The sequence below is a fragment of the Mesocricetus auratus genome, unplaced genomic scaffold (genome assembly GCF_017639785.1).
Source record: "Mesocricetus auratus isolate SY011 unplaced genomic scaffold, BCM_Maur_2.0 Super-Scaffold_15014, whole genome shotgun sequence".
Lineage (NCBI taxonomy): Eukaryota > Metazoa > Chordata > Mammalia > Rodentia > Cricetidae > Mesocricetus > Mesocricetus auratus.
This window is the reverse complement of record NW_024429186.1, coordinates 61,854,616-61,879,983: the sequence shown is the minus strand read 5'-3', so window position 1 is coordinate 61,879,983 and position 25,368 is coordinate 61,854,616. Positions and strand designations below refer to the sequence as shown.

The window sequence follows — 25,368 nt, the reverse complement described above, 5'->3', positions numbered from 1 at the left end:
TAAATGCAAGTTGTCAGATTTCTTTCTCTTTCATTATGCTACTATCCATAGTTTTAACATTAATCAATAAAGTTTTAATAAGCTTCTAATCCAACTCTGACAGAGCACAAAACACAGAACTATACCACTATATGATAACTTCAAAGTCAAGGTTAAGGTGCTTTTCATTGCGCAAAAATATCTGTCAGTTTTCCAAATGGAAGAAAGAGTGTTAATGCTTTCAATCAAGATCATTTCTTACATGAGTATGCTGCCATTTCAACAATGCAAATTTCAGTACAAATTACAAACAGTGAAATGCTAATGTGTTTAAAATTTATCTTCACAAAGAATTTTTTTTTTGTTTTTTTGAGACAGGGTTTCTCTGTGGCTTTGGAGGCTGTCCTGGAACTAGCTCTTGTAGACCAGGCTGGCCTCGAACTCATAGAGATCTGCCTGCCTCTGCCTCCCAAGTGCTGGGATTAAAGGTGTACGCCACCAACGCCCGGCTCACAAAGAATTCTTGTAAGTTCCAGGGAGCTGAACTGGACTTACCCAAACAGGTCAGATTCACTCCAGATAAATACCATTCAACCTTTCTGGTCCCAGGACTTCCTTCTACCATCTTGGGACCCTCCCTCATCTTAATGATCCTCCTCTCCTAAGTACCAGAATCTTTCCTGTCTTTCCCCTTCTCTTCTGTCCTCTCTCTGTCTCTGTGTCTCTTTACTTTATTTTCTTACCTCCACCTCAATAAAACTCCCAATATGAGTCACATCTACAGGTCTCTGTTTTCCCATCCACCCACCATCCATCACCCACCATGAGACCCAACTCCTTGAGGTTCCAGCATGGGACCGGGACCTGCCACCTTTGGTCCCAACCTGTTATTCTTTATTCCTAACACTGCAGGCCTTAGAACAGCTGGTACAGAAGTAGTTAAATGATCAGCATATTAAAGATCAGCCAGTCCTCATAATTCTCCTGCATTTGTTATTAAAAAGAAATCTGGAAAATAGAGAATAGTAACAGATCTAAGAGCTGTTAATAAGGTGATTCAGCCAATGGACTTGCTACAGTCCAAAATTCCTTTGCCTTATTTATTACCTAAAGAATGGCCTCTTATAGTTATTGATTTAAAAGATTCTTTTTTCACTATACCTTTACAAGAAAAAGACAGAAAAATTTTCCTTCACAGTGCCTACTTATAATAATTCTCAGCCTATTCAGAGATATTAATAGAAGATTCTCCCACAAGGAAAGTTAAATAGCCTCACCCTGTGCCAATATTTCATACAACACTCATTGGAAATGATATGGAAGCAAGTCCCTCAATCTATAGTTTACCATTACATGGATGACATCTTACTATCTAATTCAAATGTAGGTACTTTAGAATGTTTGAAGAAGTAAAGAAAAATTTGCCTTGTTGGGGATTACAATTTGCTCCAGAAAAAAATACAAAGAGGAGATTCTATTAATTACTTAGGATAGAAAATAAGTCTACAGAAAATTAGATCCCAAAAGGTACAAATTAGGAGACATCAATTGTTGACTCTTAATGACTTTCGAAGATTGCTAGGAGATATTTCCTATCAGTGGCTCACTATTGGGGTACACATAAATGAACTGAGTAATTTGTTCGAAACCTTAGATGATGCCAGGGACTTAAATAGTGCAAGAGAATTATCAGCTGAAGCTGAAAGAGAATTGACTTTGGTAGAAAAGAAATTATGGGATGCACATGAAGATCATTTAGGTCTAAAGCTTGATTGCATTTTAGTTTTTTAACCCTGCAAGCATTCTCCTACAAGAATATTAATGAAAATATATTATCTTAGAATGGATCTTTTTACCACATAAAGAGAGTAAAAAATTAAAAGCATATATGGAAAAAGGACTCTGAGTTTATTCTAAAAGGAAAGTTGAAACTTCATCAATTAGCAGGAATAGACCCTGCAGACACTGTAGCACCTTTTACTAATGATGAAATTGACAAATTATGGGCAGAAAGTGAACCTTGGCAAAGAGCTTGCAGTAATCTTTTATGAGAGATTAACAACAAATATCCCAAAAGCAAGAGAATTCAGTTTATAAAGAGAACTAACTAGATACTTCCTTGCATTGTATGAAGAACACCAATATCTGGAGCCCCTACATTCTACACTGTGACAAATAAATTTTCTGATTTGTAACTTGCTTTTCCTGATTTAAGTAAAGTGACTCAAAGCCCTTATGATTCTGTCCAAAAGTCAGAATTATATGCAATTCTCCTAGTATTAGTGGATTTTATGGAAACTCTCAATATAGATACTGATTTGTGATATGCAGAAAGAGTTGTTTTGCATATTGAGGCTGCTGAATTTATACCAGATTGATATGGAATTGACTTTATTATTCAGTTACAAGAAATAATCATAGACAGGCATTGGTGGTGTACACCTTTAATCCCAGCACTTGGGAGGCAGAGCAGGTGGATCTTTGTGAGTTTGAGACCAGCCTGGTATGCAAAGCGAGTTCCAGGGTAGACTCCAAAACAATACAGAGAAACCCTGTCTCAAAAAACCAAATAAGAGAAAGAATCATGAATAGGAATCATCCTATATATATAAAACACACATCCGACATCTGATCCCATATGGGTCTACCAGGCTCTCTAGCACAAGGTAATGAAGAAATTGATCAACTATTGTTAGGGAATGTACTGGAGGCCTCAGAATTTCATTAAAAAAGATACATCAATAGCAAAGATTTAAAAAGATTTTTCCATCACTTGATAACAAGTCAAAGAAATTATAAGGAAATGTCTTACTTGTTCTTTATACAACAAAACTCTACTACCATCAGGAAATAACCCAAAGGGTACTCAAGGGAATGAAATTGGGAAGATGGATATGTTCCATTTTATAGAATTTGGAAAAGTAAAATATGCACACTATACCATTGATACCTATTCAGGATGTCAATGGGCAACTGCTTTGAGTTCTGAAAAGGTTGATTTTGTAATCACACATTTGTTAGAAATTATGGCCATCATGGGAATACCTGTACAAATTAAGACTGACAATGCTCTAGCATCTATCGCTAGTAAAATGAAACAGATTATTGATCATTCTAATATAAAGCATATTACAGGTATACCACACAATCCTACAGGGCAGACAGAGAAAGAGCAAATTGAACTGTAAAGGAAATGCTAAATAAACAGAAAGGATTTCATAGTGCTGTATTAATTTTGAATTTTCTGAATGCTAATGGGAAAAGAACAACAACTTCAGAGAGACATTGGATAATAGAAAAACTACAGAATTAAATCAGACTGCATATTGGCTGGTGTTGGTTGTGCATGCCTTTAATTCCAGCACTCAGGAGGCAGAGGCAGGCAGATCTCTGTGAAGTTCAAGGCCAGCCTGGTCTACAGAGTGAGTGCCATGATAGGCTCCAAAACTACACAGGGAAACCCTGTCTCAAAAAAAAAAAAAAAAAAAAAAAAAAAAGATCAGCCTGTATACTTTAAAGATGTGCTGACCTGAAGGCCTCAGAATGGAAACCAGGATATGTGTTACATTGGGGAAGGGGTTTTACTTTTGCTTCCATAGAAGAATATCTATGGGTACCATCAAAATTGATAAAGATTAGATTTGAACAAGAGATACCTCTTGATTAGCTAATCAAACAGCATGGATGTTCAAACTAAACTAACAAGTACTTTTTATTTGGTCAGATATAACTTGCCATAAGGGAACCTTCTCAAAACTAGGGTTGGGGAAGAGCTTTGTTTTTGTGAACGAAGGCACCCAGCTAAGGAATCTGAAGACCACTGGACATATAAAGACATGTGAAGAAAAAGGGTAAATCATCTAGAAAAAATGTCCCAAGAAAAAAAAGTAGTTTGGCCAATTCATATATCACATATCCAACAAGATAAAATTTCATAAATCTTCCCAAATGTTTGTTTCTGTCTTTTTCTACAGACATAGAATGCAAATGGTCTTTCCTAATCCAATTAAAGATTAATGCTGGCTTTGGAGTTGGAGTGTGGCTCTCTCCTTCTCCAAACCCAAGCATGCTTGTTAAAGTAAAACCCAAAATCTTTGCATGTCAGAAGAGACACCTGATATGAAACAGAAGAAAAACAAATATTTAAGGACTGTTTTATTGCCTTTAGCTTTATTTTTACTCTAACAGCTTTTCTTTTAAGGTATAAATATTATCTCAAAATGTATAAGATTAATAAATGTACTTTAAACTTTTGTCATGATATTAATGGTCATATAGCATACTAATTCTGGAATAAGGCTTCATCTAGCTTCTTGTACATGATTTTGAGTTTGAATCTCTATCAAGTAACTAGAAACTAAGCTTTTATAATCTGGATGTACATAACAAATATTGATCCTTTAACCTCTTTGAGGTTAGCCACATATGAAATTTAAAATGTTTAAGTTTTCTGCAGTGAACCATAACTATGTCAAACAGGGACCTTTGAAGTCTCCAAAAGGTTGATGGGGCCCCAGAATAATGGTCACCAGGACTATGACAGTACCACTAAGCTGAAAAATACCACCTAAAGATCAGTTTTGAACTACAAATTGCTCAGGACAATTTTGATGTGGCTAGTTGAGCCACACAGACTACTCTAGCCAAAACTTGAGACAAGCCCTGTACTTTTCCAATGCACAGAGACTGGACAACAAATGATACAGCTGCCTTTCCCAAGACTTAACAATTAACTCAAATTTTTCTTTTCAGGATCCCCCTAAAGACGCCATTGCCCCCAGAAAGTAAATTTAAGAATATAGCACCCACATTCCCAAGAGGTAGGATGGGTGGGTTTTGATCACTCAATGGGTTATAGATATCTGTCATTGTTTAAGGAAGTTGGTTACAAGTTGTTATTGGCTACAGTGAGGGGAAAACTGAGCAAAGGAGACTAGATTGAGAGCTCTCATTTTGAAAAGCACAAAGGGGCATATAGATATGATAGGATATAAGGGTAGATTATTGAATCTACTCTGAAATGAAAAAAGAGGGATATAGGAGCAGGATAAAAAAGGTATATTATTGAATCTACTTTTGGACCAAAAGAAGCAACTATTAATTTTAAATATTTTACATTGGCTTGGATTTATTTTTGTTAGAACATACTGTATATACATTTCTAATCTTGTTCAAGTTATGGGACTATGCAACTCATTTAACAATGCAATACAAATTTTTAGCCTTGAAAGTTATTATTACCAACTATTTAGGATAATAAGGAATTGCAGGTTAGCAATTAGTCACCTATTACAATTGACCTTGTAGTCATTTTAGGTATGTTTTCAAGGTCAAACAGAGATATATTTTAGACAGGTCATATTCAAATAATTCAGAGATCTGCAGAATATGGCATTTAGGATGTTTTAATAACATCCTAATGCCTTTTTTTTATGATTATGAGACATGTCTGCTCCTGGTGGTACCAGTCTACTTCAGAGAAGATGATGAGCATTAAACAAACTCCGCATGGAGTTTACTTTGTGGCAAAAGTTAACCACTGGGCAAGAAAGTGCTCTTGCCTCGACTGTTGACAGTACCAGCAGGACACAAAAGAAAGGACTGCTTAACTTTGCCAAGACAAGGTAGGACAACCCTTCAGAATATTATATCCTGCTTCACAGAAAAGGCTGCCAGATATGCTAGGCCTGTAGGCCACAGATGGATGCCCCAATGTTGCAGAGGAACCTCAGGTGACTGTCCTGGCAGCCAGCTGTTTTTGTCATTACTCACAGTTTTTGGAAGTTGCTTGCATGTCCTACTTACTCAGGTAATATTATTACCTTCTTAGGTCTCTGATAGAATTGAAGACTTTAGAGTTAGAGTTAGAGTTTTTCATGTTACCAAATTCAAAAAAAGAAATTCACCCAAGAGGTATAAAATGCATAAGGTTGAGAGACATAAAAAGATAATTTTGGGGTTGGTAATGCAAGTTAAGATAGAAAGTGAGTTAAGCACAATCTTTTGAACTGGCCAGGATAGGATAGATATGCAGTATTTTCTCTGAATTTGTCAGTTGCTAATGGATTAGACATTGTTGATGTATTTATTACCTGTATTTATTGTATACAGTTATTGCACTTACTGTTTATAGCTTTTCTTATAATTTTTATTTTAGATAAAAAAGGAAATGTCATGATATCTTATTTGTACACTAACAAATAAAGCTTGCCTGAATGTCAGAGGGCAGAGCTAGCCACTAGTTAACAGTAGAGGTCTGGAGGTCTGTACAGACAGACAAAAAGTGATATGGCTGGATGGAGAGAGGAACTGGTAAGTTGGGAGAAGACAGGAGCTCAGTATCTTTTCAGCTGGGAAGTTGAGGAGGTAAGGTAAGGCTGTGGCTTATTCCGTCATCTCTCTGATCTTACAGCTTTCACCCCAGTATCTGACTCTGGGTTCTTATTATTAAGACAATTAGAACTCATGCTACAGCTCTTCCTTTCACAATCAGAAAATGTTTCTCCTACAGCCTAGTCAACATCCATTTTCTGTGACAGTGGGGTTGCTGTATGGATAGAACATTGCTTGACAGAGAACACTGAATAAACAGCAGGAGAGAAATTGATCTGAGCCTTAAGCAATCTGCACTCCATTCTGACCTTAGCATTAACTGAGAACTTTTACAGGTCTTTTTTTTTTTTTTTCCAAATCTTTGTTCCTATCTTGGGGTTGGGGACGGGGGAGATTCAATAAGATTCTTTCTTTGTTTTTTGTTTGTTTTAAGTGTGGCCATGCAGAACCAGCTAACATAGAAACTAAAGGAACTGCTCTTGTATCACAACCCCACCCCTGAGCCAACAAAGTAAAGTCAGGGGGAAGAGAGGGAGTGTCTTTCAGCATGGTGTGAGACATGATTGCTGGGACAGTAAGACACGTGGACCAGCCTGGTATCCTACTTTTGCTGTGATGAGGGCAGGTTACCTGGCTTACACTTCCACATCATAGTCCATCACTGAAGGAAGTCAGGACAGGAACTCAGACAGGACAGGAACCTGGAGGCAGGAGCTGATGCAGGTGCCATGGAGAGGTGTACTGGTTTGTTCCCCATGGCTTGCTCAGCCTTCTTTCCTTTTTTTTTTTTTTTGTTTGTTTTGTTTTCTTTTGTTTTTGTTTTTTGAAACAGGGTTTCTCTGTGGCTTTGGAGGCTGTCCTGGAACTAGCTCTTGTAGACCAGGTTGGCCTCGAACTCACAGAGATCTGCCTGCCTCTGCCTCCCGAGTGCTGGGATTAAAGGCGTGCGCCACCAACACCCGGCTCAGCCTTCTTTCTCATAGAAACCAGGACTACCACCCCAGGGGTGGCACCACCCACAATGGGCTAGGCTCTGCCGCACTGGTCACTAATTAAGAAAGTAGCCTACAAGTCAGATTTTATGGAGTCCTTTTCTCAATTGAGTTTCCCTCCTGCCAGATAGCTCCAGCCTGTGTTAAGGTAGCATGAAACTGTCCAACGCACGTAGGATCCCCTCACAGTGGAAAAGGGAGTATATGAGGATGAGCAGAAGGGAGCAGGATGATATACCTTGTTGAGAGGTGAATACTTTGCCAGTGTGTAGCCATCTCCCTTCCTGTGTGGATAAGGAAACCAGGGCCAAGGAAGTGAGAAGTGTTCCCCGGTGTTCTGGATCTGACTCCAGTGAAAATCCCCAAGATGGTACTGAGGCAGGTGGGCAGGGCCTGAATATGGGTGCTGGAGCAGAGGTGAGGCCACACTGGGTTGGAATAAGAGCCATCACTAACTTACCAATAACCGTAAAGATGAGTTCCCCAAAGGATAGACTCAGCAACTCACTGATGTCATTTTATAAAATACTACTTCTATAACCATCAGGAGCCATTAATAGAAACTGATAGTTGGACTCTAATCTCTTTTGTGCCACTTGGGGGCAACACCTTCCTGTTTGATTTATTGAGACTCTCACCTTTGTTTGCTTTCTGAAGGATGGGAGAAGCTGCTAATTTGAAAGCTATTGCTACAGGGAACCCCCAACCTGCCTGGCTACAGAGAGCCCTGGACATTTTTACATGTTTATTTATTTAAAATCCAGTCACTTGCCCCTCTCCTCTGAACCAGGCAAGGTGAGTGTCCGCTATGAAGACTAGTTTCTAGGAAGCCTCCCATAGGTCAGAGAGGGAGTTCTAAGCACAGGTAGGCTGTGGTCGCAGAGTGAAGGATCCACAGACATAATGATTATCAGCAACAAGAAGTCCCTGCATATGCTAGCCTATCTCAATGTAGGCAGCCCTCAGTGAGTACCAGGGTACCCTTACAATGAGAAAACCTGGTCAATTACTCCTCAGGAGAAGGTTTGCAGGGCAGCAGCCACACCAATCAGGGGAGTGGGGTGGGGTGGGGGGGAGGGGGGGGATGAGGACCAAGGCCTAGTGGGTAACCAGCAATATCAAGCCAGGGTTCCAGACATAATGAGACTTGGAGTTCAGGTGCAATGGACAAATGGTCTACCCACCTATTGGGGGTGTTCTAGGCCTGGGCCCTTCCCACAAAATCACAGACAGTGACCTCCTGACTTCCAGGTCCTCATCTGTCCACACTTCCCACAGGACATCCACAGCTGCATCACCGTTAGCATGTCGACTGGAGCTCATTATCTTTCGTCCGAGCCTGGCCCTCTTTGAGCCCTTCATCAACTGTCAGCCTGGGCCAATGAGGAATCTTGCACCATAGTAACAACTCGGTCCCACTCACATTTACACCCAACTGGTCCCAGCTTCCCCACTTCAGACCCACCTACCCCCACTGCCCAGGCCGTGGCCTCACCATCCCCCATCACTGCAATAGCTTACTATTTGGTTCCCTGGTTCTGGTGATCCTCCAAACCTCCCACACTGCTGTCAGAAAGTTCATCTGGTTGTGTATCCCCTCCTGCTTTATAAACTTGAACACAACAAGCATAGGGCACACGGCACAGATCTGAAGGTTTTGCGTCCTGCTCTCATTTTCCGTGTTCCCCCAGGAACTGCTGTCTCCACTAGACCCCTCCACTGCCCTCCTTGGAGCTCAATTCCTTCTCATCCATGTGCTCACTGTTCTTAGGCTGAGGATTCCACTACATCCACCATTCACAACATGGTTGTATAAGCTATTGGTCTCCCAGGTGTTGCCTCTGGAAACAGCAAGAGACAGGTTCTCTTTATGTACGCCTAGGAGCTACAATGTAGTAGGTGCTCAATATAGGCTGCATCGACTCAGACAAGACCCAGCAATTAAAAGCGTTAGAAAAGCTGACTCGATTCATTACTGAGCTAGAATTTGACACCTCTTCCATAACATGGCAAATGAAATACCTCTTATGTAATGTTGTAAAGGACCATAGGAAATAAATAAGGATTCAGAGGCAAATTTTATTTAGTATTGCTTACTCTCTCCAAAGAATTAATGCAGTCTCTTGGTAGCCCAAGCTAAGCTACAAGTTTGTGTCACATGACCATGCCCTCTTAGCAATAACTAATTGGACCACAAATAAATAGAGGACTATGTGTACCAGAGGCCAGGTCTCAAAAATCAAAAGAGTGCTTCGGATAAAAGCAAGTATTAGATTCATATCAAACCACAGCTACAGGTAAGAAAAGACAAACACTGGGGCTGGAGAGAGACGGCTCATCATTAAAGTGCCTGCCATCCAAGTGTGAGGATCTGAGTTCAAGCCTCAGCACCCACATGACGAACCAGGCGTGGTGGCGTGTGATGTGCAACAGTCTTTGTACACTGTAAATATGTATTGCTCTCGTTGTTAGTAAAAAGCTGATTGGCTGATAGCTGGGCAGGAAGGGATTGGGCAAGACAGCCTGGCGTAGAGAGAACAATGGGAAGAAGAATGGGTGGGGTTGGAGGAGATGCCGGCAGATGCAGAGGAAACAGGGCATGTAGAAAACAAGGTGGATGAGAAGTATGGGCTGATTTAAAGTGTAAGAGCTAGCCTGAGCTATCAGCCAAGCATGTACAATTAATATCAAGTTTCTGAGAGGCTAATTGGGAACTGATGGGCAGGACAGGAAATATCTGTCTACAGGCAGGCACCTATAATCCCAGCCCTGGGAAGACATAGAAAGATCTCTGGGAATCAATACCAGCCTGCCTTATCTAATCAGGAAGCCCAGATCCCAAGAGAGCTCCTTCCTCAAAAACAGTGTGGATAGCTCCTGAAGAATGACATGTGAGGTTGACCTCTGACCACTACGTGTATACATACACAGGTGCACATGCCAGTAGACACACATGACAAACAGCAAAACACTAAAACGTTAATGATGTACAACAACTAAGATTGCCTAGGACTTTCTATATGCCATATGCCATGCTGTTACCCAATTCATCCTTAAGACAAATCAGTGAGACGTCAACTTTACTGTCTCCCTCCCCCACCATGGTTCTAACCTGAATTACACAACAACACAGACAATGGCTATCACAATTACACCTCCAGAAAGGCAGCTACAGAACTTTCCTAGTTCACACGCCCAACAGAGAGATCTGGGATTGATATCCAGACTCTGTCCCTCCAGAACACAAGCTTTTAATGATGTATCTATAGCCCTGGTTCCCATGAAGACTTTCCATACTTTATTTTATTATTTATTTGTTTGCAGTATCTATATCCTTAACGGGAGACAGTTTGTGAGCCAAATCTTCCGCTGTTTTCAAAACGAAATAAAGGAGGACTGGAAGGAAGGAAGATTCAGCCTTGCTTGTGGGAGCAGGTGTTGGCTTGCCTGGCACCGCAGGGAAAAGCTAGGAATCTGGCAAAAGCCATTCTAACAGGGTGCTCTCTGTTTCCTTGTCGTTGTGGTTGCATCTTCAAGGCTGCATGGGGTGCTGGATAGCAGGCATGGATTAATCTGGGAAAGGACAGTAGACCCTCACCCTGTGACTCTGGTGTGTGAAGAGGGAGCCGAACAAAGAGGAGTGGAGAGGCCAAGCGGTTAGCATTCACTTCCCAAGGCTGCCCAGCAGCACAGGGTACTGAACCCTGGATTCTGTCGTCCTACAGGGGGCGATAAGGACCATAAGGACACAGAATGGACGAGACCAGTTGACTCATCGGTAAGAGGAAAGGAGGAATTTGGCTCCTGGGTTCAGGTGTAGAACTGAATGGACAGCAAGGCTATCTGTTAAAAGAGAAAATCTAGGAGGCAGGACAATGGCCAGAAATGTCCTCAGTGAGCCCAGGGTGTGGGGCCGCCATGAAGCAGCTGTCAACAGCTCAGTGGGAACTAGGTGAGCAAGGTTTTAACTGTACTGGTGACTCGGTCTCTTGGTCCCTTTGTTAGCCACCGAGGGACAGGAACAGTGTCTCAACTCACTTTGATGCTCACTGTATCCCTCAGAGTGGCTGCTCACCAGCCACTGGCTGAACGCATAGATACAGCCTTGAGTCTAGGGAAGGAAGGGTAAGATAAGGAACAGAAAGCGAACCTCAGTGAAAGCGAATGAAAATGGTAGAGAGAGAGAGCCAGGAGCCTGAAAAACACAACACTGAGCACAATGGCTACGAGCACGCTGGGCTTGGGAAATGAGGTCCCCTCCACTCTCCCCCTCACAAACCATTTAAAGGACTTAGAGCACCAAGAAAGAATGGAACAAAGGGACCCCGTGATGGGTGAAGTGTTGAAGTGACACTGTGGTGTAACAAGAATGTATTTCTCTCCCAGATTTACTGAAAACGTGTCTGTCAGAATAGAGGCTAGATCACTGGCAATAACAGAAATAGATCATTTGAATAGACCAGTTACCCGGGCCAGAACAGCTGCATGTGCGCCTGAGGCGTTTGCCCACCCGGAAGCTTCATTTGCCTATCAAATGCTGGCTCCCTGAAGGACTCAAATGGAAGATCGCAACTCTGCAGGTTTTTGTTTGTATTATCTCTGAAGCCAATTTCCTAAGAGCCAGCAATGTATTCATTCCACTTGTCTTCACCAACTTGGAAAGTGGTTGAGAAAATCAGAAGTTTCAAGCCAGCAATTCCTGGTTTGGGAAGAGGCAGCAGTGAATAGAGGCATTTACTTTGTCTCTGGGCAAGTAAGCCTTTCTCACCTTCATCTAGAGAATTGGAGCTAAGAAATCTAAAACACATCATCCCTTCATTGATACGATAATCCCACTGGGCAAGAATAAGACCACTTCCACAAGTTTTGAGCCAAAATTTGAAGCAAGCTTTATTAAATACTGACCAGGACGATGGACCCTGGCCAGGTCCATACCTGGGATTCCCTGAGAATGGCACTGAATTCCATGAGACAGGAGTTTATAAAGGCTACATACTTCCTACATTTATCCAAATAAGGGCATCCTGACACACTTCCCATTCACATGCCTCCCACCTATGCGTGATCGAGCACATCCTGTGCAGTTGGGACAACCAACCTTGTTTACATAAGTGAAAACTCATGGCCAGTTATATAAACAGTCCCCAGCATCCCAGGAAGTTATCTGCCCTTGGGCAAGTGGGGCTTACAAGACTAGAGGCATATTTTTTAATAGAACTCTTAAGCACAGTAATTAAACCTTAAGGCATAACTTTTGCCCTCACAAATACCCCTTCACGGCAGTTAATATCCATTGTCATCTTGATTGGATTAAAAAATACTTAGACGGTCCAGAGAGACAGCCCAGTGATTAAGAGCACTCACTGCTCTTGCAGAGGACCCAAGTTCAGTTCCCTGCACTCACTTTGGGTGTCTTGCAATAGCTTATAATTCATGCTTCAATGGGATCCAAAGCCTCTGGCCTTCTCAGGCAACTGAACCAACACAGATACACATGCATAAACATAGTTACATTAAAAAACAAACAAACAAAAAACAGGATGTGGGGGTGGGGGACACAGATCCTTGTGTTTGCACAGTGGGCACTTTACCCACTCAGCCATCTCCCCGGCCTCCTCACTAGTTCTAAAACTTAGGGACCTAATCCCACAAGACAGCAATCAAGATGTCCACCAGGGCTCGGTTCTCCTAAAGGCTGGGTTCTCATCTGGGCGTTCGCCCACACTTACAGGAACTAGGAACATGCAGCTCTTATGGCCACAGGATGCATGGAATCTTCTTTATTCAGTGCTAATAACAAGAGGGATGGCATACGCCAAGATCCCACATCTTTAACATACCCGCATTGTGTATAATCAAGACTTGGCAGATGCCCATACTGAGGAGAAGGTTTTTATACACAGGCGTGGTGCGGGACTTTTTGTGTTTGGTTGGCTTTTCAAGGAGACAGGGTTTCTCTGTGTAACGGCTCTGGCTGTCCTAGAACTCATTTTGTAGACCAGGCTGACGGCAAATTCACAGATATCCACCTGCCTCTGTCTCCCGAGTACTGGGATTTAAGCAGTGCACCACCACCACCCAGCCCAGGGGTGGAGGTGGGGTGGGGGTTGGGGACTCTTAAAACAGCTGTTTTAAGTTATGAAGTTCTTCCCACCAATGAGGTTTTGGCTGGAAGAAGATGGACAAGATTGTCTTCCAATAGAATCATCAGTTGTAGAATTTTTGAAGATCATTTGGTTTTGATTTTTCTCTTACTGGCTCTTTAGTCACTGGGAAAAAAATGGGTTTCATAGCAAATCTAATGCCCTGCATAGAGTTCCTTCAATACAAACATGTGACACAATGAACTGACAGATTGCCCTAAGGATATACAGTGATTAATAAAACCATCCAAATGCCAGCGGTGCTTTGCAACTTACTTATCTTATCATTCACAAAGTCTTTCTCTTTTATAGAAGACCCGGCACTGCCCCGCCCATCTCAACCCTCAAATGGATGCTTACTCTCAGAACACATGCTCACATACCACAGCTTCTAGTAAACGTTCCTACTTAGGGGGTGATGTTCTAGTTGAAGTCCCTTTCTGAAGAATAAACTGCTGTGAGGTTCAAGTTTCTCAAACACTATCTAACCTACAGGAAGGGTGTTACAGTGCGTGTTACAAATATCTCCCAAAGGCTTGTGTGCTTGGTCAGAGCCTGTGGCGCTTTTCAGAGGAATCTTTAGAGGAGGGGTGGGGGGAATGGGAGAAGCAGGGCAGTTGGGATGTGCCATTGAGAGGATGCTGGGACTTCAGCGACTCTTTCTCTTCCCTCTCTGTCTTCCTCCCCTTCCCTTCCCCCTTCTCTCCCCCTTCCCCCTCTGCTCCATACCTCTGCTCCCATGATAGACCAGGCCAGCTATGAAACCTTGAAATATGATCCAAAATAAGCCTTTCCTACTTCAGGTTGTCTGCTAGGTATTTTGTCACAGTGCTGGAAAGCCGACTAACACACAGGGAAATGACTTGGAGATACCATCCCACAATTAGATTAAAGTGTGAATCAACCATGGAGGGCCTGCAAGAGACTGGAGATGTTTGTTCCAGCTTGGAAGCACATCTCTGTGGACCACTCTCTTCTCCTCTCCATGGGGAGACACAAGTGAGAGTCCTTTTTAAATATGAACCTTTGCAATGAGTGCTGAAAAGCCACATGTAAACAAAGGCCCGTGGGGCAGTGCTCTCAAGTCAAAACAAACAGATGGAGAGCACAGTCATGACTCTCTCTAGTCCTGGCTGCTCAAGAGGCTGAAGCAAGAGGATCACTTGAGCCCAGGGGTGCAAGACCAGCCTGGAAAACATACTGAGACCCTCTTATCAAAAGAACAAATTGAGAATAATAGGAAACAAACCAACTGGCAAGGCCCTCCATCTTGAATGTTTAAATGTTAAATATTCACACAAATGTTAATGAGCTTGCTCCCTTCTGGGTTTGTGACAATTAAATATCTATTACATGGTAACCATATACTGCCAAGTGGCTCAGTAGCATTGCTTCCTTAGAAGGCGATAGATTAATATAGTTTATTGGAGTATGAGGTATGAACAGTAGCATACACAATTGTATAACAAGTCTTCCAATTAAAGAGACTTACAAGCCATTACACTTCATAACTCCTGGGAAATCAGGGAACAGAAAAGCCATACACACATGCAGCAAAAATATTCTTCATGTGTACTAAATCCCACCTTAAATCAAAAAGACTTTCAGTGAGCTTCCCCATCTCACAGTTCTCGCAGATAGAGAGGATAAACTATCTTACATTTTTAAGGTAAGAAAGAAAAACCCTCCCCACATGAGCTTTACCATCGTGAAGAAGTATGAAATGTACTAGGAAGGCCTGGCTAGATGGCTAAGTGAGTAGGAGCGCTTGCTGTGCAAACATGAAGACCTGAGTTTGGATCCCCAGCACCCATGTAAAAGTCGGATGTGTCTTTGTGCACCGAGCAGAGCAGAGATAAGAGAATCATAGACTTAAGGCCACTAGGCTAGCTTAAAACTGTCAGGCTCCCAGTGAGAGACCCCACTAAAGAAAATAGGGCAAACAGCGATAGGGGGAAATGCCTCTGGCCTCCACATGGGGATGCACACCTGCACACATGTGTACACACAGGCACACACAAACACATATAAAGGTAAATAAATGTTAAGGTTGAATTATGTGTGACATTCAGCTGAAAAATATTCCCCTCCAAACTATCCCCCCACCACCTCTGGAACTGACCAATATCACCGTGTATTACAACAAGAGATTCCAGGTGGGATCAAGGACCGTGAGAAGGGATACTATCTTCACTAATCCGGGAACGTGATGCTGGGTATCCTTGTAGAAAGGAGATCGTGGACCGTCTGAGACAGGCACACAGCAGAGCTGGCACTGTGACCACAAGGGCAAAACTGGGGAAACAAGACAGCAAGGAATGTCTGCAGCCACCGCAAGCTGGAGAAGGCAAAAATAAATAAATAAATAAATAAATAAATAAATAAATAAATAAATAGAACTCAGCCCGGAGGAAGTGATCTCATCTTTTGACGTCCAGAACTGTGCGTGGACTCACTTGCTGCTGTCTTCGTCATCTGTGATAGCAGCCTTGGGAAAGCCACATGAGTGCTGTGAAGAAAAGAGTATAGAACAGAGTGGGAAGGAGACCATAGTGGAGACAAAGTCCCAGAGAGGAAAGCCAGAGACTCCCAAGGACAGCGTAAGAGCCCGGCGCTGGCAGACAGAGCGGGACCTGGTTCCCGAAGGACGGGAGATGGAGGTGTGATGGGTAAGTCCTGTGTATATGTCAATAAAGCACTGTTGGCCAATAGGGAAGCAAGATATGTGGGACTAGGAGTCCAGGAGGACTCTAGGTAGGAGAAACACAGGGAGTCAAGATGTAACCACCATAGGGGTAAGAAGCCCGGAAGCTTTTCTCCGGTAAGAGAAATACTTAGATTAACAATTGTGGAGTAAATACTTAAGTCAGAGCTAGCCAGTAAGAAACAAGCAAGGCCAACAGCTTCATAATTAATACAGCGTCTTGTGTGTTATTTGGGGACTACAACACAGCAGAGCCCAGGCAATTGGTGGGGAAAAACCAAGCGGCTGGCTAGGAAAAGGCTTCTCTCTACAGAGGTGCCTCACCTCGATGAGCATCCTTCCCACACAAAGATGAGGCCCGCACGGGATGAGTCCAAGAGGGACTAAAGATGAACTGGAGACAGGGAAAGACAGGTATTACTTAGGAGGGAGAAGGGGGAGCAGCGAGCTGGAAGGAAGCCCTGAAGGTGGGGGGTAATTATTTCACTAGACCCAAGATAAATGATAGCTGGGTGTTTATTGGGGAACAATTACACAGAAAGATACAAAGAACCATTGGAGCATTTCCCTGCTCTTCCTAACGGATCCTCTGACCCACCAGAAAGACCCAGGCAAGCCAACCAACTACACCTAACGCCTTGTGCTTCCCTCTTTCCCGCTTCCATCCGCCTGAAGCCACACCCAAATGGGTGTGGCCACCCTTACAGGTTCACAGACAAGATGCCTACAACATCCCAAATCATAAATCCATGTTTATGTTACGTTTAATATCCATAATGATCTGAAAGATCCAGCTAATCTCGGGTACAGAGAGGTTCTAAAGCTCACCCCAAGTCATACTGCAGGTAGGTGATTGAGCAAAAATTCAACCAAGCTTTCTTAACTCTTAGTACTAAATTCTTTATGCTATAATTATGAAAGAGACTTAAAAATGTACACTAGAATAAGAGTAAAGCTGGAACCAGATCAACAGTGTGGCTGTAAGTCTCTATAAGCCAACAAAGGCTCAGGCCTGCCTGACTTTATCTCTGCCTGATAAAGTCCCTGCGGAACACAAAAGATGATGCCAACCAGTAACTTGACCAGGGAACACAGGTTCAAAGGATAAATGCAAAGTAAGACCCTTTCTCCTCTTCCTCCCCATCCCCCTCCCCCTCGGTCTGGCATTCACCTAGGTATTGGCTTCTATCTCTAAACTTTTCCTCACACACACACACACACACACACACACACACACACACACACACACAGGCTTACGGTTCCCACATCTGTGTCCAACTTGGACCCTTTCCTTGGGGCCACACACAGCAGGCAGACTCTGTCCCCTAGAACTGGTGCTAAAGGATCACCTGTAGCTCCAGTCCGACTGATTTCCTTATCCTGGACTTGAAGATTAGTGAGATCTGCCATAGCTTACTTGATGACAACATAGCTATTGCTCCTTCTGGTGTGGGTGGCCACTAGGGTGCCAGCTTGGGCCCAGGACTGATCTCATTGTTTGCATTGTGGCTAAGCAAGCATCAAGAAAAAGGTTGAGGACAATTCAAATGAACAGTGCCATCTCTGGAAGAATTCCTGCCACTCCATCAGCACCAGCCAGGAAGGATGCAAGGACATTTCTACCTAGATGACCCGAAGGGACCACTGTGGAGAGATGACATTAGAAAGCAATGATAGCTCACACAGGACACAAACTTCTATGAGTGTTCTGCTAGCTCCAGACCCTACATCTAACCACTTTTTTGGGGGTGGTTAAGGCAGGGTTTCTCTGTGGTTTTGGAGGCTGTCCTGGAACTAGCTCTTGTAGACCAGGCTGGTCTCGAACTCACAGAGATCCGCCTGCCTCTGCCTCTCAAGTGCTGGGATTAAAGGAGTTCACCACCACCACCCGGCTTACATCTAACCACTTAATTGACTGACAAAGGACCCTGTGTAGAAAGGACTATCAGTGCTGGTGACACGTCTTTCACCGTCAAGAGCAGCTGATACAAGGGCTGGAACTCGACCTTGTCATATCCAAACACTGCACCCGGGAACTGCCTGCCATTCTTTCCCTTGTTTCCTTCTACAGTCTGCCCAGTGTGAGGAAATCTGGAATCACTCCTATGAGGTCACTAACTACAACCAAACAAGCCTACATCCTGACACGGTTGTCCCAGCCAAGGGCAACTTCAAGAAGAGTGTGGCAAGCTTTCATGCTGAGGCCGGTGGTGGAGTTGGGTTGGTCAGGGCCTGGCCTCTAGCTTGTAGCCTGCCTGCAGCTCTCCTGTGTGCTCAACTGAGTTCTTTGTGCCTTCTGATTCCTGAATACCCCTGCCTGGCCTAGCCTCCCAACCCCCAGTCCCTTTAGCGGTGCGGCCTCTTAGAGCCAGTTTAAATAATGCAGACATTAAAAGAAAAGACTCTGTCCCCATGTTACATGAGAGCACATGGATGATCAGTGAAGAGAATATTGTTGCCAGTGAGAAAAAGCTATTTTGATTATAAATGTTGACTGACTCGACAGAAGAGACCAGCGAAGCATGTGCTCTAGGGTTAAACAATAAGGCTAGACTAAAGAATGCTGCTGTCACTAGGGAGGCAAGCACACGCACCAGGGACTGTGCAGTCATCCTAGCGACACTGAAAAAGATGCATGATGACTCCAGGCTCAGATTTCACAGTTGGTCTTTATGAAGTGTGGCTAAGTCTGTCTTCCCAGGCTTGTTGGATTAAGCAAGTGTGTAAACCTCTCCCCCTACCCCCTGTGTTATCTTGGGTTACTGAGATTTATAATTCCTTGTTATCGCCATCACCCTAGAATCTCAGACCCTCCAAGATCTGGGTCTGCTGACCCCAAGGACCCTACCCCCTCTCTTCCCTCTTCCTAGACCTCTGCTTCTGCTACTCTGGCCTTTTCTCTTGAAAATATCCTCTTGCCTCGAAAACCACTTGCTAGCCTGCCTCACAGGGGTTCACCCTAAATCCACTCCACAGATTTATAGTCTAGTTATTTGGATACAGGTGATGGAGCCATAGCTCTGTGGTTAAGAGCATTTGCTGCTCTTGCAGAGAACCTGGGTTCAATGACTAGAGCCGACATGGTGGCTCACAACCATATACAACTGTCTTTCTAGGGAATCAGATGCCCACTTCTGGCCTGCATGGGCACTGACTGCATGTTTGCAGACAAAGCACCCCTACACATAAAAAAAATGTTTTAAACAGAATTAAGTTAAGAAATAAGGCTGTTTGGGAAAAGGACAAGGATTTGGTTCCAGCTATCTACAGGGGAGGATTGAACTGGATTGCTTTTTCTGACCTCTGAGAGTATCCACACACCTGTGCACATACATACATGGACACACATATACATAAAATAAATATTTAAGAAATATTGGGCTTATCTTCTCTTCAACAAGGCAAGCAAGCGAATGTCAACGTGCAGATCTTTGTGAAGGCCTTAATAGACAAACCTCCTGCCCTGTTTGAGTTCCTGTCCTGACTTCCCTCAGTGATGAACAGCAACGCAGAAGAGTAGGTCAGATAAACCCTTTCCTCCCCTACTAGCTTTTTGGTCATGGTGTTTCGTCACTGCAATAGAAACACTAAGACTAATAGCAAAACAGAAAAAAGACAAAACAGGGTCCATATCCGAGAAGAGCAATTGCAATGATAAATGGTCACTGCAGAGTGACCTTGCACTTTACCCAAGTTGAAGGCTGAACTAGGTCTACTGTAATTCTTTGGATGGCATTTCAAACTGGGATTGCAAAAGTAAGGAGTAATAAAGATGCATCCTAAATATTATAAAAACCCACCACTTAAGAGCGGCTTAATGGGGGCTGGAGAGATGGCTCAGTGGTTAAGAGCACTTGTTCAACATCCATACGGTGGCTCACAACCACCCATCACCCCAGTTCCAGGGGATCTGACGCCCTCTTCTGCCCTCCAAGGGCACCAAACATACATATGGTCACAGACACCCAGGCAAGGAGAACACCCACGCATAAACAAGAACCACGTACAGGGAAAAATATCGGCGAGCACCAAGCTCCAGAGGTCTGACCGCCCACTGAGCCCTTTGCAGCGAGGCAAGATTACTCATGACACAGCAGTCTCCTTTGGACCCAAACTGGGCTGTAGGTCAGGTTCTGGCCACCATTTCCTTCCCTAAGTTATGGAAAACACACTGGAAGTTTCAAATAAGAACAATAGCCATTTTCAGGATGAGAGAAACTTGTCCCCAACCCTGAGGACCCCAGGCGACGGGGGAACTGCCTATCAGAGAGGGTCAAGAGTGATCCAGCATGGAGAGGCTCACTATCCACAAGCCAGATCCTCACAGCTGAAGCATCTGCACAGAGCCCCAGGCTCGCCTCTAATGACCAAGCTGACTTTATTCCCTGTTAAACAGCTTTGTAAGTCTTGTTTCTGAAATAATTAGGAACAGGTGCGGAAGTCTGGCACTCTTCCTGCCCCCCCCCACCCTTCTGCACCTGCTGATTCTTGATGGCGATCTCCATATAATGGAAAGGAGCCCACGAGCATCTCATGGCCTGACAAGAAACCAAGGCCCAGGAAAGTGAGGGGATTTTCCAGCATCTTGAAGCAGGATTGAGTTCATTTTAATAATTAGCACTTACCAAATAACACCCCCTCCCCGACAAGGGGCTAACAGCATAGCAAACCCTTCATCTTAGGCCTAAATCTTTTTCTGTGGCTAGGATAACTTAGTCCATCCCACAATGGGGAAGAGAAATGCAACTCCATATCCTCTTTTAAGCCTGTGAAACACTCTAGTACTGATGATCTGTTACACAGTCTTAATACTCACTGAGGCTTTGTGGTGCTAACTCTAACCCCATGGTTGGGCCAAGTTCTTGAGTGACTCATGAACCACAGAAGCCCGACCTACCTATTCTTCCATACTGATTGTCACTTCTTTGATGAGGCTACAAACCCTTCTGCTGTGAGGACCCAACTCCCTAAGCTGTCACAGAGGCACGGAGAGCGTGGACTTAGCCCCTCCCGTTCATACCTCAACCTGCCAACCTGCTCTTTCCCAGCCTCTGAGAGGCCCCTGTACCTCAGTACCCTTTCGCCCCCCCCCCACTCCTGGAGGAGGAGGAGGAGGAAGAAGAAGAAGAGGAAGAAGAGGCACTGACTTCAAGCAGCTTCTGGTTTGGGGTCCTGCAAAGATCCCTCAGGCTGAAAAAAGTAGGGAGAGAGTTGCCTAATTAGAATTCAGTAGAGGGATGAAATACTCAGCAAACAAATTCAAAGCAGGATCTCCAAACACTACCCCGGCTTCCCTAGCACAGGCTTTTGCTGCCTCTGGCACCCTGATGCTACTGTATTACATTTTTAAAGAACAACAGAAAAGGTCTTTAACAAGACACCAAGTCTAGCTTGTAAAACTCACCCTTTGCGTTTGGGCACACATACACACTGCTTATTGGAATAATAAAATGTTTGTGTTACCTATATAATTTATCTACTTTCATTGTTCAGGAGAATAATGTTAAGTTACTTCTAAAACACCATGCAGCCGGGCGTTGGTGGCGCATGCCTTTAATCCCAGCACTCGGGAGGCAGAGGCAGGCGGATCTCTGTGAGTTCGAGGCCAACCTGGTCTACAGAGTGAGTTCCAGGACAGCCTCCAAAGCCACAGAGAAACCCTGTCTCGAAAAACCAAAAAAAAAAAAAAAAAAAAAAAAAACCACCATGCTTTCCACACACCCTATGCTGTTATGTTACATCCCATTCTGTGTGTCTCTTTAAGTCTTAGAGGCTAAAGACTCTTATTGCACTGATTGGGAATGCGTGGTTTAATTGTCAGACAAACATCCTCTGCAAAAACACCATGGGTCTGGAGTAGTGACCACAGGCTTTCTGGGCCTCTTTCCCAATAGCATTAGACATTTACTAACTAAGCCAATACGCGTTCAGATTAGCATCTCTTATTTACTTCTTCGAGACAGTTTCTCTGTGTAGCTCTGGCTGTCCTGGAACTCACTCTGTAGAACAAGCTGGCCTCCAAGTCACAGAGATCTGTCTGCTTCTGCCTCCTGAGTGCTGGGATTAAAGGCATGCGCCACCACCACCACCCCAACCCCCACTATCCTTAGGAGAATAAATGGTGTCGAATGAAGAATCCCTTATCAGAAATGTTTGGCCTTTTCTGCTTCCCAGATATGGGGCTATTTGAAGATACACTGTGTAATAACTTAGGGTGAGACCATTATGCCTCATATACGGCTTCTAAATATAGTCTGAAGGTACTTTTGTATAATATTTTTAGCATGTGTGGAATTTCCATATTGGCCATTATCTTAGGGTTACTATCTCTGTCATGAAACACCACCACCAAAGCGACTTGGGGAGGAGAGGGTTTATGCAGCTTATACTTCACATCACTGTTCATCATCAAAGGAGTCAGGACAGGAACTCAAGCAGTGCAGGGACCTGGAAGCAGGAGCTAATGCAGAGGCCATGGTGGGGGGCTTCTTATAGAAGCCAGGACCACCAGCCCAAGGAGGATACCACCCACAATGAACTGGGCCCTCCCCCATCAATCACCAATTAAGAAAATTGCCTATGGCCCAATTTTTTTTTTGGGGGGGGGTGGTTTCCAGACAGGGTTTCTCTGTGGCTTTGGAGGCTGTCCTGGAACTAGCTCTTATAGACCAGGCTGGTCTCGAACTCACAGAGTTCCACCTGCCTCTGCCTCCTGAGTGCTGGAGTTAAAGGTGTGCGCCACCAACGCCCGGCCTATGACCCAATCTTATGGAAGCACTTTCTTAACTAAGCTTCTCTCCTCTCACATAACTTTAGCTTGCATCCAGTTGACACAGAACTAGACGGGACAATTGCTCCCTTGCCAACTTGACTCACAAACACATCACCGTCAAGCTACAACTTTTCCTTTCTCATTCATCCCCGAAATCTCACATTAAAACATAACTTTAAACGTCCCACAGTCTTTATAAATTCATACACATTGAAGTTTAGCCCCTTTAAAATATCCAGTCTCTTTAAAAATCCAAAATCTCCCTCAAAATTTGCAATCTCTCAATTGTGGGCTCTTGTAAAAACTCAAGGTTTAGTACTTGCTTGTTTCAAGAGGAAAGAACCAGGGCACAAGCAGATCAAAGCAAAGCCAAACTCTAACAATGCAAACAGCTGGGCTTCTAATAGCTGGGATCCACTCACCGTCTTCTGAGCTCCTCCAGAGGGCATGGGTCACCTCTCCAGCTCCGCCCTCTCCAGCTCCGTCCTCTGCAGCGCACACAGCTTGTCTCCCGGGCTCCAGCTGGCTCCATTCCACTGCTACTGCTGTTCTTGGTGGTCATCCCATGGTCCTGGCATCTCTGCTGGGGTCTTCTGCTGCAACTGGGCTGCGCTTTCACCAATAGCCTCTCCTGGGCTCCCTTCAGGGACTCCAGCCCTGCCTCGCAATGCCAAGCCTCAGCTGCTCACCGTGACTCCTTCATGCCTTCAAAATCAGTATCACTGGAAGACTCTTACACTACCAGGTTCTGCTGCCCACAGAAAGTACAGCCTCGACCGCTTCTGGAACACAGCTTGTGTGTGCTGCCCCTGAGGAAACACTTTCCAAAAGACTTCACCTCAGTGATGCTCTCCTCTTAATCACAGCTGATTCTTTAGCTCCAGCAAAGCATAGGTTTTACTTTAGCAGGTCTGGTCTCTTGCTAATCAGTCAGACATCACAGACTCTTCATACAAAAGGTCTAGTAAAGTCTTTGCTTCTCTCCGAAACTTCACAAGTCAGGCCTCCATCGTCTGCATTGCCTTCAACAGCCTTATCTTCCAAGCTCCTACAGAACAGGCTGCTGAGATTTCAATAGTCAATGTCTTCCCACAATCCTCCCAAACACAACATGGTCACATCTCTCACAGCAATACCCCACTATGCTGGCACCAATTAGTCTTAGGGTTATTATTGCAATGATGAACACCATGACCACAGTGATCTGGGGAAGAAAGGGTTTATCCATGTGATGCTACCATATCACGGATCATCCTGAAAGGAAGTCAGGACAGGAACTCAATCAGGGCAGGAACCTGGAGGCAGGAATTGACGCAGACAGAGGCCATGGAGGTGTACTGCTTACTGGCTCTCTCTGAGTCACTCAGCCTGCTTTCTTATAGAATCAGCCCAGGGATGGCACCGCCCACAACGGATCACTAATTAAGAAAATTCCCTTCAGGCTCGCCTACAGCCCATCTCATGGTAGCATTTTTCAAATTAAGGGTCCCTCCTCTCAGATGACCTTAGCTTATCTCAAACTGACATATCCAGCCCAGGATGTATGTCAAAGAAATTGTAGATTCTGAAGCATTTTACAGCTTAGATTTTCAAAGGAGGGTACAGTGATGATTTACAGATACTCCCAACACTTAGGTGATAGGAGTCTGGACCTTTGCTGTCAAATACAGCAACTACTAGCCACAGTTAGCTGGTTGAAATGTAATTTGCTTGGCCTTTTAAAATTGTAGCTAATCCCATATGCTGAGTGAAGCGCCAGATGAAGTGATTACTTATATTGTTCTATTGTAGATGGTAAATGAGCCTCGCTGATGATACCAAGAAAAGGGGGGTAAAAAGATACTTTATTAGGGAGAGGGAAGTCACTTACATGAGAAGCCCAGAACTGAGCTCAGCGCTCTGGTCTCCAAACCTCGACCGGAATCCAAGGAGAGAGAGCTACGCTATCTTCCTCCCCTTTATCCTTGGCTTCTCCCACATACCTGTGACCACGCCCAAACAGGTGTGGTCAGTGCTGCAGGTAGGTGAGATCTCCCCTACAGTTCTATTACTAATTAGAACTTAGGAGTCGGATACTGGGGTAAAAACCTACAGATCCAAAGAGTGATCAGCTGACCCTGCCTCTCCACACTTCCTGAGCTGCTCGTCAGGTAGCTCGCCGTGATCACATAGTGGTTAGTACTCTCCACTGTGGAAAAGACCCTTGAATCTCTCTAAGCCCCTGCCTATTCATTCCTGTGTCTCTCTAACCTAATCTGGGTCCGCCAAAAACTCTATGGTTACTTCTGGATAGCTGAATGTTAACTCCACCCTCTGATTCAAGGTTTAACTTTATTGTCAGTTTTTCAAGCATCAAAGTGCCATCAAAATATCCCACAACACCTGAGTCATATAAAATTTGGCTTGGGTCATACCATATTTACTTCATCAATTCTACCTTAACAT

General features: G+C 44.0%; 1 long non-coding RNA gene across 2 annotated transcripts; it reads right to left on the bottom strand.

The window, feature by feature from the left end:
- Nucleotides 1–14,854: 14,854 nt before the first annotated feature.
- Nucleotides 14,855–24,856, bottom strand: LOC110342826. 2 transcript variants are annotated; one of them, XR_002384988.2, is made up of 3 exons: nt 24,794–24,856; nt 23,346–23,971; nt 14,855–15,785 (listed from the first exon to the last, which is right to left on the bottom strand). It is a non-coding gene; the product is annotated as an uncharacterized LOC110342826 (long non-coding RNA). The 2 variants fall into 2 exon arrangements; XR_002384987.2 differs by lacking the exon at nt 24,794–24,856 and having other exon boundaries at nt 23,346–24,268.
- Nucleotides 24,857–25,368: the final 512 nt, after the last annotated feature.